We start from the raw sequence: 15,600 nt of genomic DNA, 5'->3' as shown, positions 1-15,600 counted from the left end.
CATCACACACCAGGGACGGTTGTGGGGTTGGGGGAGGGGGGAGGGAAAGCATTAGGAGATATACCTAATGTTAAATGACGAGTTAATGGGTGCAGCACACCAACATGGCACATGTATACGTATGTAACAAACCTGCACGTTGTGCACATGTACCCTAAAACTTAAAGTATAATAATAATAAAATAAAATAAAAATAAAAATAAAAAATGCTACTTCTTTCCTGCTTGAGCGCACACTCTCATATTTCAGTGGAAAGAGGTAGAGGTGTCTTTCTGAGCCATATTTTTCTCAGACTAGCAGAGTAAAAGAGCAGAACACAGTTTTGTTTTTGGAGAAAAACATTAGTTACTTCAAGTAATTTTCCTACTTCAGTCAGTTTTTAATGTTCTAAATTCAAGCCTTTAGAATGTCCAAGAGCTGAGCTATTATCCTAACTTTATGGATGAAGAAACTGTGCATAAAACCAGTTGAATGGCAAAGACATGCAGGTGGTTAACTGCGGTACTCGAATTTGAAATCTGAACTCTGTTCATATGATTAAAGATCACTGCACTTCACCATTTCAGTTCCTAGTATACAATATTTTTCTCTTTTCTACAGGTTAAAAATTGGAGCAAGAAGTCAAATAGAATTTCATAGACAGCAAAACTGACCAAAATAGAACAATGGGTGTACCCTCTTTTGACAATATCATCTTTTGGAACATTCTAAGCTGCGCTCAGTTACAGAAATATGTGGTAGCCCTGTCATAATTTCATTAATAAATGACATTGCTCTTGAGTTCCATAGAAGCTCATTGAGACTAGTAGTTTTTGTTATGGTTTTAATTTCAAGATTATTTTTTGAAAGTCAGCATAAGTGTACTTATTAAGAGCCTGGGGTCTAAAATCAGACTTCATGGGTACAAACCCAGAAAAACTACATTAAGAGCAGTGTGTGACCTTCAGCAAATTACCTAACCTCTCTATGATTCAGTTTTTTTCACCTGTAAAATCGGAATAAAATAGCATCCTCCAAAAGGGTTGGTGAGAATCACATGAGTTAATATAATAGAGTCGATTTTCCTAAGCAAATTAATGTAGGAATAAAAATTAAATACTGCACTACTATATGAGTTATAGTAAATTATATGAGTTAATATATGTAAATTCCCAGCATATAGTAAATACAATTTAAGTGGTTGATATTATTATTTTCTATTTTGTGAAATTTGCAATTAACTGAATTATTTGAGGTTTCTGACAATGCTATCTAGAAACAAATAAAACTTTGATGTATTTCATATTAATTATTATGCTCACTTGAAAAGGCCATCCTAAGCAATGAGGTAGCAACAATGAAGGCCAAGTTAAAATGATCTCACAGCCCATAGAGCTTTTTCGCTATCATCGTATGTTGGGTCTGCTTTTTTTAGTAATAAAAGAGTGTGGAAGTGGAGCAAACTTATCTTAAAGATTCAAGTTTACTAAATCCTGACTGTTAAAAGAAGATTGGGTAAGATTAGAAATTTAAAAAAAGATTCGGAGACATTTTATGAAAGATAGTTTAGAAGAAAAAATGGTATCACAACTAAACTAGTATAAGACATACTGCATCCTCTATAATCTGTGAATGCACATTAACATTTTAAAGGATTTGACATTCATCCAGCATATATAAACATGTGTGATTTTATAAATTCATCTTCTCCCAAATGTATATGTGTTTTCTGTGTGAGTATGCATATGGGTAAACCTTAATGAGTAACATTATTAACTGTTCTTCCATAGGATATGTTTTGGGAAATGCTTGTCACCTAGTTTACACCAAGTATTATTTCTTAGTTTAGACTTAATTCCACAATTGAACAGATGGGTTTTTCTGAGGAATGAGGTAGAAAAATGGTAACAGCAACAAACTGAGAATGTTTAGTACATAGCATTTCACTAAGCACTTTCCATCCATCTCATTTAATAGTTAGAACAATATGAAGTCTAAATACCATGTTATCCTCAATCTATAGAGAAAATTTAAATATCCATCCCAAGTTCAAATGGGTAGAAAGAAGTGGAATTTGAACCAAAGCAGTCTAGTTGCAAAGCCTACTCTCTTAGACTGATCTCTATTATTTCTCCAGGTAGAGAAGGCAATGGCAAGAATCAAAAATATCTGACAAACTAGACACTCGGAAATACATTTAGAAAGGAGGATGATCTCAGAGCCACTGGAAGTCATTTACAAAGAAGTCAGCAACCACAGGGAATATGCAACAATGAGAATTTCATAGGAGTTTTATTACTGTGAGACTCTTTTTGTTATTATTAAAGTTTTAATACTAATGGTAACAGAAATAAAAATTTTCAAATATATACATGTTGGAGCGTTACAGATTGGGAAGGAAGAAGAACGAATATATATTGAGCACCTCGTCAGTGTCATGTTCTGTTCCTCACTGACATGCATTGTCTTACTTTACCAATTGATCCTATAAGCTGGGGACGATCCTCCTTGTTTTGTAGAAGAGAAAATTGAAGCTTTAATCTATTAGGTAACTTGTCAATGAATCAAATAATAATAAAGAAACAAATACTAAAAGAGCAGGCAGCATACTGAGATAACGAAAAAGGTCCGTGAGATTATTTTAACTTGGTCTTCATTGTTGCTTCCTCATTTCCTTAGGATGGGCTTTTCAAGTTGGCATTATAATTAATACTAAATAAATATTCCAAAGTTTATTTGTTTCTAGACAGCCTGGCCAGAAACCTCAAATAATTTCACTTAATTGCAAGTTTTACATTCAGATGGGACTGACTGAAAGTTTCTCCTATAACACAGGTGAGAAAGTGGGGCATATGGGAAACTGCTTGACTCATGACTGAGAGGAACCCCAAGAAGCAGAGGAGGTGTTAGCCTACAAAGCAAGTAAAAGTAGATTTACTATGGGACTCGCTGAAAGTAAGGAATGAAGGTGTGGAAATTGATGTAGGTGTGAAATTTTAAAAATGCCTCCTCAAGCAGATAAAATGCAAAAAGTCACCCAATTTGCAGAAGCATAAATTGCAATATGACAGTCCTTTCACTGCTAATATAGTGTCATCCTAGGATGTAGTATCAGGTAAGTAGAGTATGGCTAGTTTCTCACCTTCCATCCTCTGCTAGATACCTTTGAACAGGTCACAAACTTAGCAATGACAAGAGTGCCCCTGGACATGAGGAGCCAACTTAAAATTTACAGGTGAACCCACTAAGGCTTTTACCATAGAAGGATCACCTTCAATGATAGAAACAGTTCTTACCACCATTTCAGGGCATATAGTCAGCTTTTTCCACGGATGCTTTGCACAGGTCCTATTACTACACCTATATGGTATATTTTAAGGGTGAAACAACTACATACAAATAAAAGCTAACTTTATATTGGAAGGTGTATTGTGCAATGGAAAGGTGACCTCAACTGTACTCAGTAAGAGTGATATAAAATCATAAATCCTAGCCACAGCTGCAGTATATTAGAAGCTACACATTACATTTGTAAACAATTGCAAATCCATTCTGGGGACAGTGCTGAGTGACCTGGTTTTAGGTGCTGTAAGGGACAGCATTGGAAACATGTATTTAAGGATACACTGCTAACTCCTTAGCTACAAGAAGAAAAGCCGTATGTCAATTGGCCAGCCATACACATCCCACGTTTTATAGAAATTCTAAAAAGGAGGCACATTTGTAATTTATATTTTAATGTTGATTAATCACAGATATATTAAATTTTTACCCATTTTGTTTTAATATATACAAATGCATATAATAACATATTTGAGAGCTTTTATAAATTGGTCGTTCCCCCACATTGATTACATGACCAGTTGGCTTTTCATGCCTTATAAAATCACTACTCATTCTCTCTCATTTTATAATATGCATTATTTTTTGAGACTCACATTGGATCAAGATATTTCATCTAAAATTTGCCATAGATCTTTCAATACATTCTGTTGCCTGGGGTATTGAATTTGATGAAACATTCCTCCTGAGTAGAAAACAAAAACAACTGTAAACAAAAATCAGGTACAGAAAGCTTCAGATTATTGCTAGAAGGATGTCAATATAAAAAACCCACTAAATTTATTATTAATTTTAAAACTCCCTAGAACTAATGTCAATATTATTATTTTGCCTATTAATCTCAGATAAACAAAACATGTCACAACATCTACCATCCCTTGCTGGTTTATTATTATATTACTTATATTAATAAAATACTCATAAATAAAATAGTAAAACATTCATAAGATTCTAATCAAATATTGAATTTATGCACAATTTTAGCCTCTGGATTTCAGATATTCCCCTAGATATTTCCCCTGCGGTGATATTGTTAGTAGCACTGTCTATTACTTTTGCCAATTCACTCTGATATATGTCTTCAGTTTACCCAAGTGCTTCAAAATGAGTATAAAGAAAAATTTTCTATTTCATAAAAAAGGGTTTTCAAAATTACCTTTACAAAATATCAGAAACATTACACTTACATTCTAGTCAAATTCTTACAATGGAAAACTGCTCACAAAATGAAAGCTATATTTTTCTGATAATTTTCCCAACGTATTTCACATTCATTATCATAATAATTACATTCATTTCTTCATTCATTCCTTCAATATCTCTTCTTCAAAACACACACTTTATGCCAACTTCAGGAAGAATAAGAGTAGGACTTAATGTCTAGAAACCAATTAAACATGTTAAATTTAATAATGTAAACAACATGTTAAAGGGATTACGAAGAGCTGAGGGAGTCGGTCTATAGACCTAGTATAGCTGAGGGAGAGAAAATGGCTGAACAAGGAGCACGCATCTTGGAATGGTTTTCAAACAATTTTTACTTACACAGCACTAATATCTGCACATGCTTTTAATTACTTTATATAGCTTGTCCTTTTAAAGTAAATCTGGAGTTCCCTTTTCATAACTATCTATATATTTCTTGATTATCACAATTTTCTTCCTAAAACCAGGAGGTAAGATAGACATTGACAAGATTATTGCCATTGAGTTATGACATTTTAAACTGCATATTTTATATATATATATACATATATATATTTAAGAGCATTGCAGTAAGAAAACTTTAAAAATGAATAAAAACCACATTCCACTATGGTTTAATTAGCAAAAAATAGTCACAAAAGCTCACCCCAAATATCCGGAGCAAAATGGAAACTACCCAAGAGTCTCATTAGAGAAAGGGAATTATACAATATAAACCCCCTAAAGACCTTTGTGGTTTTATGGTTGTGCTTTTGTCTTAGGTTTCATTTTGAGACTCAGTGTGAAGGTCTGAGGGTTCATTGTCTCTCCTTGATCCCTCCCCACCACTGAGTTCTATTAGATATTTTCTATTTCCTCCCAAATGGAGCTCTGGAGTCTTAGGGATGCTTATCCTTACAGGCAGCAGAGTCAGGACTGGTGCAGACACTCTTCCACAGGCCAATATATCATGTTCTTGCTTGGTGTTCTCAAGAATTTAGAAAAATTAAAAGTGGAGTTAAAGAATTTAATGGCTTGTTGACAGCACCATTCTTCACAATAGCCAAGAAGTGGAAGCAACCCAAGTGTCTATCGATGGATGAATGGATAAACAAAGTAAATAAAATGTGGTATATCCATACAACGGAAAATCATTCCACCTTAGAAAGGAAGGACATTCTGACACATATCACCATGTGTAGGAAACTTAAGGACATTATGTTAAGTGAAATAAGCCAGTCACAAAAGGACAAATACTGTTTGATTCCACTTATATGAGGTACCCAGAGTAGTCAAAGTCATAGAGACAGAAAGTGGAATGGTGGGTGCCAGGGGCTGGGAGAGGAGGGAAGGAGGAGTGATTGTATAATGGGTACAGAATTTCTGTTTTACAAGACAAAAAGAGTTCTGGAGATGGATGGTGGTGATAGTTGCACAAGAATGTGAATGTACTTAATGCCACAGAACTGTATAGTTACAAATGGTTAAGATGATAAATTTTATGTTATATATATATATATCTTATAATTAAAAAAGAATTTAATGGCTTGATGAATTCTTTAAAAATATCTGTTGAACTTCCTATATACACAAACACACATATGCACACACACATAATGCAGGTCTATAATAATAGAAATCAGAAATTTTATCTGGTATATGACAAGTTAAAATTATATGCAATATGATTATGTAACTCATAGCCAAAATTATGAAAATAACTATAATGGGATTGTTTTGCATAGCAATTGTGTATATTATGTCATTACATTATAATGTAATTTGTAATAATATTTTCTTTGATTGCTCTCAGGTATGCTATTTAAAAGTTATTTTATATTAAAACATCAGTACTTATAAGCCAGCTTAATTTGTAGATTTATCTGAAAATCATTATTTTAAACGCAAAGTCAATACAGTAAAATGGTCAAAATTATTTGTTCAAAAATATTTAAAATCCAACATGTAGGTGGAGTAATCCAAGTATTTAAGACGCAACAGCTTTATACTGGTCCTTAGCATAGACGATGATTTGCTCCTGCCTTAGTCTCCTGTCGTGTTTCCTGCTACATATTCCAGCTACACTCATTTCTTGGCAGCAGTATTGTAGTTTTCAACTTTTCAATGTCTTTGCACATGCTAGGCTTTCACAACACATTTTTCTCCCTTTGTATATCTGGGAAAAGACTCCAAATAATGCTTTAAATTTCAGTCCATTAATGCCTCCTTTGGGACATCTTTCCTGAACTAGCCTTTGTCTCATTCTCCATAACTCTGAAATAGCATTATTTACCTTTGGAATGAGGACTCTTTGGGGATGGGAATTATTATCATTTATTATTTTACTGATTTTTTTTCTAATGCCTACTAAAGTACTCTCCACATTAGAAATTCAATTAGTCTTGAGGAATTAAAATTAGTCAACGGCCCATATTTGAAAATCACATTAATTCATCTTGAAGTATAAGTTAATATCTATTATTGAAGTAATTGTCTAACCACCTAATTCCTTTTATGGTACTGTTTTTATGATTGCTGCAACATAACTTTTAATAAGAATAGTTAGGTAGAAAAGCTACATTTAGAGAGGAATGTTATTTCTGCAGTGGCAGTGTTTTATGGCAAGTGCATGGGATTAGAAGGCAAGAAAGCAGGATTCTTGCCCCTCCACTTTTACCTCTACTTCCTACGACTTTCTATTTCCTTATCTGTGAGATGAAGCAGTTCAGTTAGATGACTTCTCAAATTTTTGCAGCTCTGTGATTCTAACAATTGGTAATTTGCCCATCTCTCACTCCCTCTGCCAACCTGAATTGGACCAGTTTACTATTTTCTAAAAATCCAGGTTTTTAATACCAAAAGATGTCTGAATTACTAATATGCTACTTGTGTTCATATTATTGTATATAAGAAGCTTCTGAAAAACCTGTTCTATTTTTATTTCAAAAACAGTACAAGTGAAAGTGTAGTCTCTCTTTCATGATGCCACCATGGAGGCACAGATTTCAGGACCCCTGCAATAGGAAAAGGTAGCCAAGGGTCTTACATGACATTGAATATGCTTTTTACTTGGAAACACAAAATCACCTCCACTCACGTTTTGTTGGCCAAAGCAAGTCATATGATCACCAAGGAGATGAATGCCCAGAAAGAGACAAAACAAGAACAAGAATCCTGATCTATCACATATTCAAAAAAAAAAAAAAAAAAAAAGGACATTCTTTTGTAACTACTCCTTTTCCCCTGACCTAATTTGTGGATAATATACCATGGCACTAAAAATATTGCGCTTATTGAATTCAATAAGTTTTTGAATTCAATTTTGTGAACAGACCACAGATCTTTTAACAAGTTCTCTCCTCTACCACTACTCCATGCAGAAAATAAGGTTGACTCCTATTTTTCTATTCTGCAATATATTGTTCTAGAACCTCCTAGAAATGACATTTTGATGTCAGAGATAATCCACATTTAATTTTTTGATCGATTCTTTACATTTGGCCTGCAAAAAGTCTATCAATTTAATAATTTATTCATTACAGACTGAGGTTTATAGTGTACCTACTGTATATAAAACTTAACCTGGAAGTTTTGGCTTCAAGGCAGAATATGACATACTTATTGAAATGGTATGCATAAAGAGGGAAAGTATAGTAACACAAAGAAAGAAAGAATTTACTGAGCTGTGAAAGCGATGGACACAGAAAGTTCTAAACAAAATGAAACAAAACAAAAGCGGATTTATCTCAGCCTCTAACAAGAAGTAAAGTTTAAAAGGCATTGGATTATGAGAGGACTACCTAGATGATAGAATCAACATGATCAGAAGAATAGTGACAAGAAATGTTGAGATGTATTTAGAAAAAAAAATTGACCATTTGAACTAAAATAAAAATGTGTCTTTCTTTTTCTTTTTTAAATAAACATAGAAAAAAAGCAGGAAGAACATCAGGCTAAAATATACAGAAAATTTAAGGTCGGCTTAAATATGTAAAATATCTATATGTTTCATTGAAACTTTTGGCAGTGACATACAGAAAGGAAAGGGAGAGTGAAAGCTACCGTCAAAGTTTGGAATTGATGCCATAAGGGGAAAAATTTTAGTAGGGAGGTTGGCAGAGAAGAGGAAAAGGTAACAGCCACTGTGAAGGATGAGATATTAACAAGCTGAATGAAGGGATGAGGAAGAAATCGATGATGACACTATGGGCTTGAGCCTGAGGAACTAGAAAATATGCAGAGCACTAACTAAAAATACAAATGAGGGGAATATGTGGGTTTCAGGGAAGAACATATAAATTTACCTTTGAAACATTAAGACTAATGGGATAACAAAAATGAAAGTGGACTTGGCAGATGGAAACGGTAAAGGAAATACTGGTCAGAGATGGATATGCACACACACTCTCTTAGTTGTGGTCAGCAACATTGTAGAAATGGATGGAATCTAAGAAATCTAATGAAGGTCCACATTTGGCACATGTGAGGAAGAGGAGGCACCAACAAAAGTATGAAATAATCAAATCAGGGTATGGAATATCTTAGTTATAAAGATCATGCTGCATAAACACGGCTCATTTTTTGTTCTAAATAGAATTTTACAGAAGCAGCCCTGGAATTGCCGTTAGAATGACCCCCAGAGTTTATTGATTAACTTTGCCACTTACCGGCTGTGTAAGCCTAGGCAAGTTTACTACCTGTTCTTAAGCAATCTCATCTGTCCAGCATGAATGATGATGCTAAGTACACGTGTTTGTTATGAGGATACACAACATAATGCACGTAATAGTACCTGGCACCGTTCCTAACAAGTGTTCAATAAATATAAGTTGAATCCAGATACATTGCTTTTTAGTCTAATTGTTTCCACAGTATCTGGTTAATGACTTATATGTAGTATGTGCTAAATAAACATTTGTTGCATTAGGGACTGGGAAAAGATAGACATGAGAACTGCAATGTCAACTGCAATATGATTAAACTCATTGTCCTTCCTGGATTATTCCCTGAAAACATTTTCTCAGTGGCCTAAAGGTGTTACTAACTTCCTTAGTTCAACATACTCACAAACATTATACTTTATATCTGGCATTATTAATAATTTCTTTAGTGTAAAAGTCATTGGTTCTGATCATTCAGATACGGGTGATTCTCTGCACTTGGAGGCAAATGGCAGCATTGTACTTTTTGGCTGCCATGTGGTTGAAAGAGGGTGAGTGACTAGCTTAGGATGGATGTTGTGGGAATAAGTGACATCTGTGGGTGTCCAATCAACCTGATTCTTGGAGTCAAGTCATTGTTGCTGCTTTAGAACACTAGGAATTTGTTATATTGTTTTCTTTTCTTTTGTCTTTATTTTTTAAATTGAAGAATAAAAATTGCATAGTTTATGGTAGACAGCATGATGTCTCGATATACATACATTGTAGACTGGCTAAATCAAGCCAATTAACATATACATAACTTCACAAACGTATATTTTTGTAGCGAGAACACTTTAAAATCTACTCTCTTTGCAATTTTCAAGTGTACAGTATATTGTTATTAACTATAGTCACTGTGATGTATGATAGATCTCTTGAACTAATTCCTTCTGTCTAACTGAAATTTTGTATTTTTTTTACCATCTATCTAATCCCCAGCCCACCCCATCCCAGTTTCTGGTACCCAAGATCCTACTCTCTGCTTCTACAAATTTGAAATCCTGAGGTACCATATATAAATGAGCTTCTCAAAAAATCAAAAATCCAACTGCCATATGATCCTGCAATCCTACTGCTGGGTATTTATCCAAAAAAATATAAAATCAATATGTTGAAGAGATTTCTGCACTCTCATATTTATTGCAGCATTATTCACAATAGTCAAGCTACGGAATCAACTTAAGTGTGTATCAATGAATGAATGGAAAAAAATGTGGTATTTGCACACAAAGGGATACTATTCATCCTTAAAAAAGAGGAAAGCCTGTCATGTCTAAGAACAGATAAACCTGGAGGACATTATGTTAACTGAATTAAGTCAGGCACGTAAAGAGGGGTTTTGTTTTTTTTTTTGTTACTTCAGCATAACTTATTCCATAATATAATACTATACTCAGCCTATTGTTTAGAAAGTCCTTTCCAGATTCCCTCACTTGAAAACCTCAGCACCTTCAGTAGCACTAGGACTAGCATATCATTTGCACGTTCACACTTTAAGAATGAGGTAAGGCACTAAAACAGGCTACTGTATCAGAAACCAACTAGCATAAAAAAAGAAACAATGTGAACATGTTGCCATATTTTTAAGTAGTCAGCAAAGTTGATTCCTTAAAAATCTAAACAGGAGGCTAAAAAGAGGTTTTCTACAAGCAAGTTCTTTCTGTTACTGCATTTTTATTTCTTGCTTCTGTGAAGTTTTGTTTCTGATAGATGACTACTGTATTCTCATACGGATGCAGAGAAGAGGACTGGTATTAAAGCTGATGAGTGATGTTACAGTCAGTAAAGAAACGGTTCATGTTAACTTGGCTGGCTAGTAGATATTTTGGGGAACAAAGTAATTTTTCCTAATAAAAGCTGTCAAGTTGTTTGCTGTAAGAAGTAAAATAAAATCGCATGTACTACATAATTGCCAAATCCTATTGTACTCAAATATCCTATCAGATACCTACTACTTTAAATAAATGCCTTCTGAACTAATTCTTTACCAAGTTTGGGAACCATAAACCAGGGCAAATATAATAATCAACTTTTACTCAGGCAACTCTATTTCAGATTTTCTACTAAGGTGCTGACTACCTAACTATTATTATGTTCATCTTCTTTGACCCAAGTCATATTTAAGTGAATGTGTTCACTGCTGTTATTGGTACCTGACAAAGGGTTGAGTGATGGGGTGTCTGATAGTATTTCCATGGCAGTATTACTACTGGTTGATAAAGCCAGACCTCTAGGGTCCAATTTTCTGAAACTCATGGGGAAAAATAGGAGCTAGAAAATGAACTATCTGGTTACATATTTTTTTCATTGTTGCAAGGAGAGTATTTTCGAGAAAGATTGTGACAGGAATAAAAAGACAAGGACAAGCAGCCCCAAACTGTCAAAATCCTAGCATTTTTCAGCTGTTTCCTGATATATGCCAATGTTTTATGCCAAAAAGAAAAAAAAAAAGCAGAAGAAGAAAAGTTTCTTTTCTCAAAGATGATGTCAACATATCTGATGCATTGTGTGAGGAAAAATGTAGATGCTATAATTTATTGTTTGTTATTAATTTCAAGGACAGATTAAATTTCCTCATAATAGGGCAGAACACCCTGACACAAACGGTCTGCTAAGTACTTATTGACACAAAGTTGAAAAGCAACTCTTTCATCTAGAAAGACAGCTCTCTTTCATCTACAGCACTAAATCAAATTATGAAGTAGCTCCTACATTCCAGGCTCTGCTCTAGTTGCACAAACTTGGAATTTCATTCTCTACCATCTCCCTGTGAAGTTGTTATTATTGCTGTCATTCTGTAGGAAGAGAAAACTGTGTCTTAGGTTCGGTCCTTTCTTCAACATTGCATGACTAAGAAGCAGTGTCACAGTGCTTTTACATTTGGTTTTCTGTCTGACTCTAAAGGGATGAGCTCTCCATTATAGCCCAGCTGCCTTCCTCTCCCAACAACAAACACTAATAAATGAAAAAGTGAATCACAGAGAGAAAGAATTTGAAAAGAAAATGAGATGAGAAAGGTGGAAAAAAAACATGAGAAAGTTTGGTTGCCTGAGATTGTTTCAAAATGGAGGAGAAGAGATGAGCAATTTTGTCTCAACTTGCCAAATTAAGCAAGGTCAATTAAAGGCCATATCTTGCCAAAAGAAAGCTTACTGACTGGGCATTGGCCTATCCAATCCGTAAAAGGTTGGCAAAAATTATTGTGGGAAAGTCACTTAATACAGAAATAGCTCCTGGCTAATTTAGAGAAAAAACAGTTAGAAAGGATATGACAGCCTCCTTTTCTTAAATATTAGGTAGAATTTATTATGAGACTTAATTTCATAATATCTAATGTAGCCGACTTTTAAACTAGCTAAAGCTTAACAAGAATTTTAGTGAATTTTTTTAAAGAGACCCTCATGATCTGGACTGCTATTTATTTTGTATTTGATGTATGAGGATTTTTGATTTGGGGATAAAATTGTCTTTCTGGATTCAACTCATGAGAGAGTGCTGGGTTCTAGAACTGTTTACTTTCTGTATGGCTTTATATACATTCTTTGAGTTCCTGTGCCACTTTTAACTTATTTGTAAAAAGGGGAGAATACAATGCTTTAAGATTTTATTAGAATAAAATTAGATAATGAATGCCATGACATTTTCCAAATAATTCTATGCAAATGAAAATGGTGTTTATAATCTGTGTGCTTCCAGTTTAGTTTCTTATACCAATAGAAGGTTCAGTTGTATTATTATAATATTGGTCACTTCAGTGACTCCTCTAAGTTTTCTTCCTCTTTAACCACTCCTTTCTTAGGTAATTTTGACAATTGAATGAATAGGAGCTTGTAGGTTTTCTACTTATCATTCTAAATTTGTTGTAATAAAAATATCATGGATTTTATAATCAGACAGGTTATAGGTTCTAGAATCAAATAAACCTGCAAGTAAATTTCACTGCTACTTCTTAGCTCTGTGATGGCAGACACATTTAGCCTCCCCAAGCTCATTTCTTCATTTATATATTGGAAGCACGAGAATTTGGAAAGATCGCATACATAAAGACAATGGTACACTAAGACTAGCTGCAGTGTATTTTTCTTTATTTCTATCAGTTTCGCATTTCAGCTAAGTCCAGCAGATGTACTTTCTTTTCACATGATTTTGCTATGTAGGCCTGATTGACTGATTGACTATGGTGGTTTAAATCAATTGTGAATAAACAACAATGTGGGTAGGCCAATGAATACCCAGGTACCTGAAGGGAAGAAGCATGCCAGATTTCCCCTTTTGCCCTAAGTGCTTTTTTGTGTTTCTGGAATTGACAAGCAAATTCCCTTTTTGGAATGGTCAGTTGTGAGGGCTTAACTTGCTTTATGCCACCAGAAGCCGACTAGCCAGGAAGACAACCAGTCACAGCTGAGCTCCCAGGGTTTCTTGGAGCATGTGGTTGGCATAGCAGCCTAATTCTTATTATCTTATCCATGGAGTTAATAGGAGGCTCATTAGTGACAGATACTCTGTGTTTGCCTTGCCAAAAACAAATGGGCGTATTATTTTTAAAGATTTGTTCAATGATGTATCTTCCAACTGACAATTATCTATTTTTTTTTGTCAAGCTTTAATCTTGGCACTGAGGATTTTTAAAAATATAAGTAAATGAAGGTCACTGCTTTCTATGAATATCAAATTTGTAATGAAGGAGGTGCAGACATGCAACTGTTTTACAACCAGGATGAATGCTAGATGTGTAACAGCATATGATTAACCCTGCCCAGGCTGTGGAGGAGGCAGACTTCTCAGATAAAGTTAATTTGTTGGACCCAGATTCTAAAAGTCACAGTAAGGGAACAGAAAATCTAAAATTAAACAAAATGCATACAGGCTAGGTTTCAATTTTCTAATGAGCCAGAAGATAATACATTTGCTAGGAAGAACGAGAACAATGATTTTTATACATGTTTCCCCTTACCTCTCTGTAGATTCCTAAGATTGACCCAATGTTCACGTCTTGTCTTAAAATATAATTCCCTACCTATATGTGACGAGTATAGACCAGTTCTCTGGTATTTTAGAGCTTGTCTGTTCTAAGCCACACAGCTTATTTTTAAAGCTGTTAGGAAAGTGTGAGGGATGCTTGCCAAAAGTGGCGATTCATCCTGCCCAGACACAGGAAGGCTTGACTCTGCCAACGCCAACCATCATCTGGGTTATAGTGAGACTCTTTCTGTGTCACACTCAAAGTTCCTTTAGTCTCAGCACTCACTTTTATCAAGCCAACTTTGTCAGCAGCGTTTTGAGAGGATGCAAGTATAAAAATCATGGGCTCATTACAAAGAGTTTTATGGGGGAGGCCATATATTCATAATAACTAAACAGGAACTGTTTCCAGTGCTTTTCATAAGAATTTATTTATTCTTCACAACCACCCTATGAATTATATATGATGATTGTTTTCATTTTACAAATGGGGAAACTGAGAGACAGGGAAGTGAAGTACTTTTGCTAGTTTCACTGTCAGGCCATTGGGCTCACAATGAAGTCAGGTACTTATCATCCCCACACCGTGCTTCCTCTGCACAGATACAGATGAGTTGCTAAAACTGCTGCTCAATAACTCAAATACCAACCTCCAACTTCAGAAGTCAAATAAAATATACCAGAGACTTTGTATTAAAGATAATGGATGCCATGTTTTTCAAACTTATCCAATGATAATGATCACCTAGGGAGCTTAATAAACATACAGATTCCAGACACCTCTCCAGACCTAGAGAAACAATCTCCAGCGAGAGATGAAGACAAAGCGACAGTTTACAAGTGCCTCCAGAACATTTTTATTATCAGTTAAGTTTGGCAAACACCAAATGAGGTAATTTATAAAAAAATCTTTAAGACAATGCTTCGCCACTTTAATGTGGACAAAGTCACCTGGAGATCATATTAAAATGCAGCAGTGGGGCCTGTGATTCTGCATTTCTAACAAGCTCTTAGGTTGTGCCAATTCTGCTGATACATGGGCCACATTTTGATTAGCAAGAATCTGGGAAAAGACTCAGCTGTCTAGGATACGGGATTCATTTACTGTTAGCCATAATCTTGGCCTTTTTAATCCTAGAACGTTTGTAAAAAATGAAAATTCCAGTGTCTACTCTTATAGATTCTGATTTGATCTCAAGTGATTTGATTCTGATGCAGATGGTTCTCAGTCCCACTTTCCATTGACAAACATGGAACATGCTGTGGAAATCAAAGCACTGTAAAGGTGGAAAGAACAGCAGTGTGCCGTTATATAAGTCATTCAATCCCTTGGTTTTATCACCCACAACCTGGCGAGAATATTATGCGCCTTTATAGAGTTGTTAGGATAAAATGAGATAAGACATGAAAGCAAATAACAGCTGAGCCA

The 15,600-nt window shown here is 34.7% G+C and overlaps 1 protein-coding gene across 39 annotated transcripts in view; it reads right to left on the bottom strand.

Moving 5' to 3' along the window:
* Positions 1-15,600, bottom strand: part of PTPRD (protein tyrosine phosphatase receptor type D) — a 2,308,100-nt gene that overhangs the window by 1,795,984 nt on the left and 496,516 nt on the right. The window lies entirely within an intron of this gene.

The sequence above is a fragment of the Pan paniscus genome, chromosome 11 (assembly GCF_029289425.2).
Source record: "Pan paniscus chromosome 11, NHGRI_mPanPan1-v2.0_pri, whole genome shotgun sequence".
Taxonomy (NCBI): Eukaryota; Metazoa; Chordata; class Mammalia; order Primates; family Hominidae; genus Pan; species Pan paniscus.
Note: the sequence above shows the minus strand (reverse complement) of the source record. Positions and strands in the feature narration are given on the sequence as shown.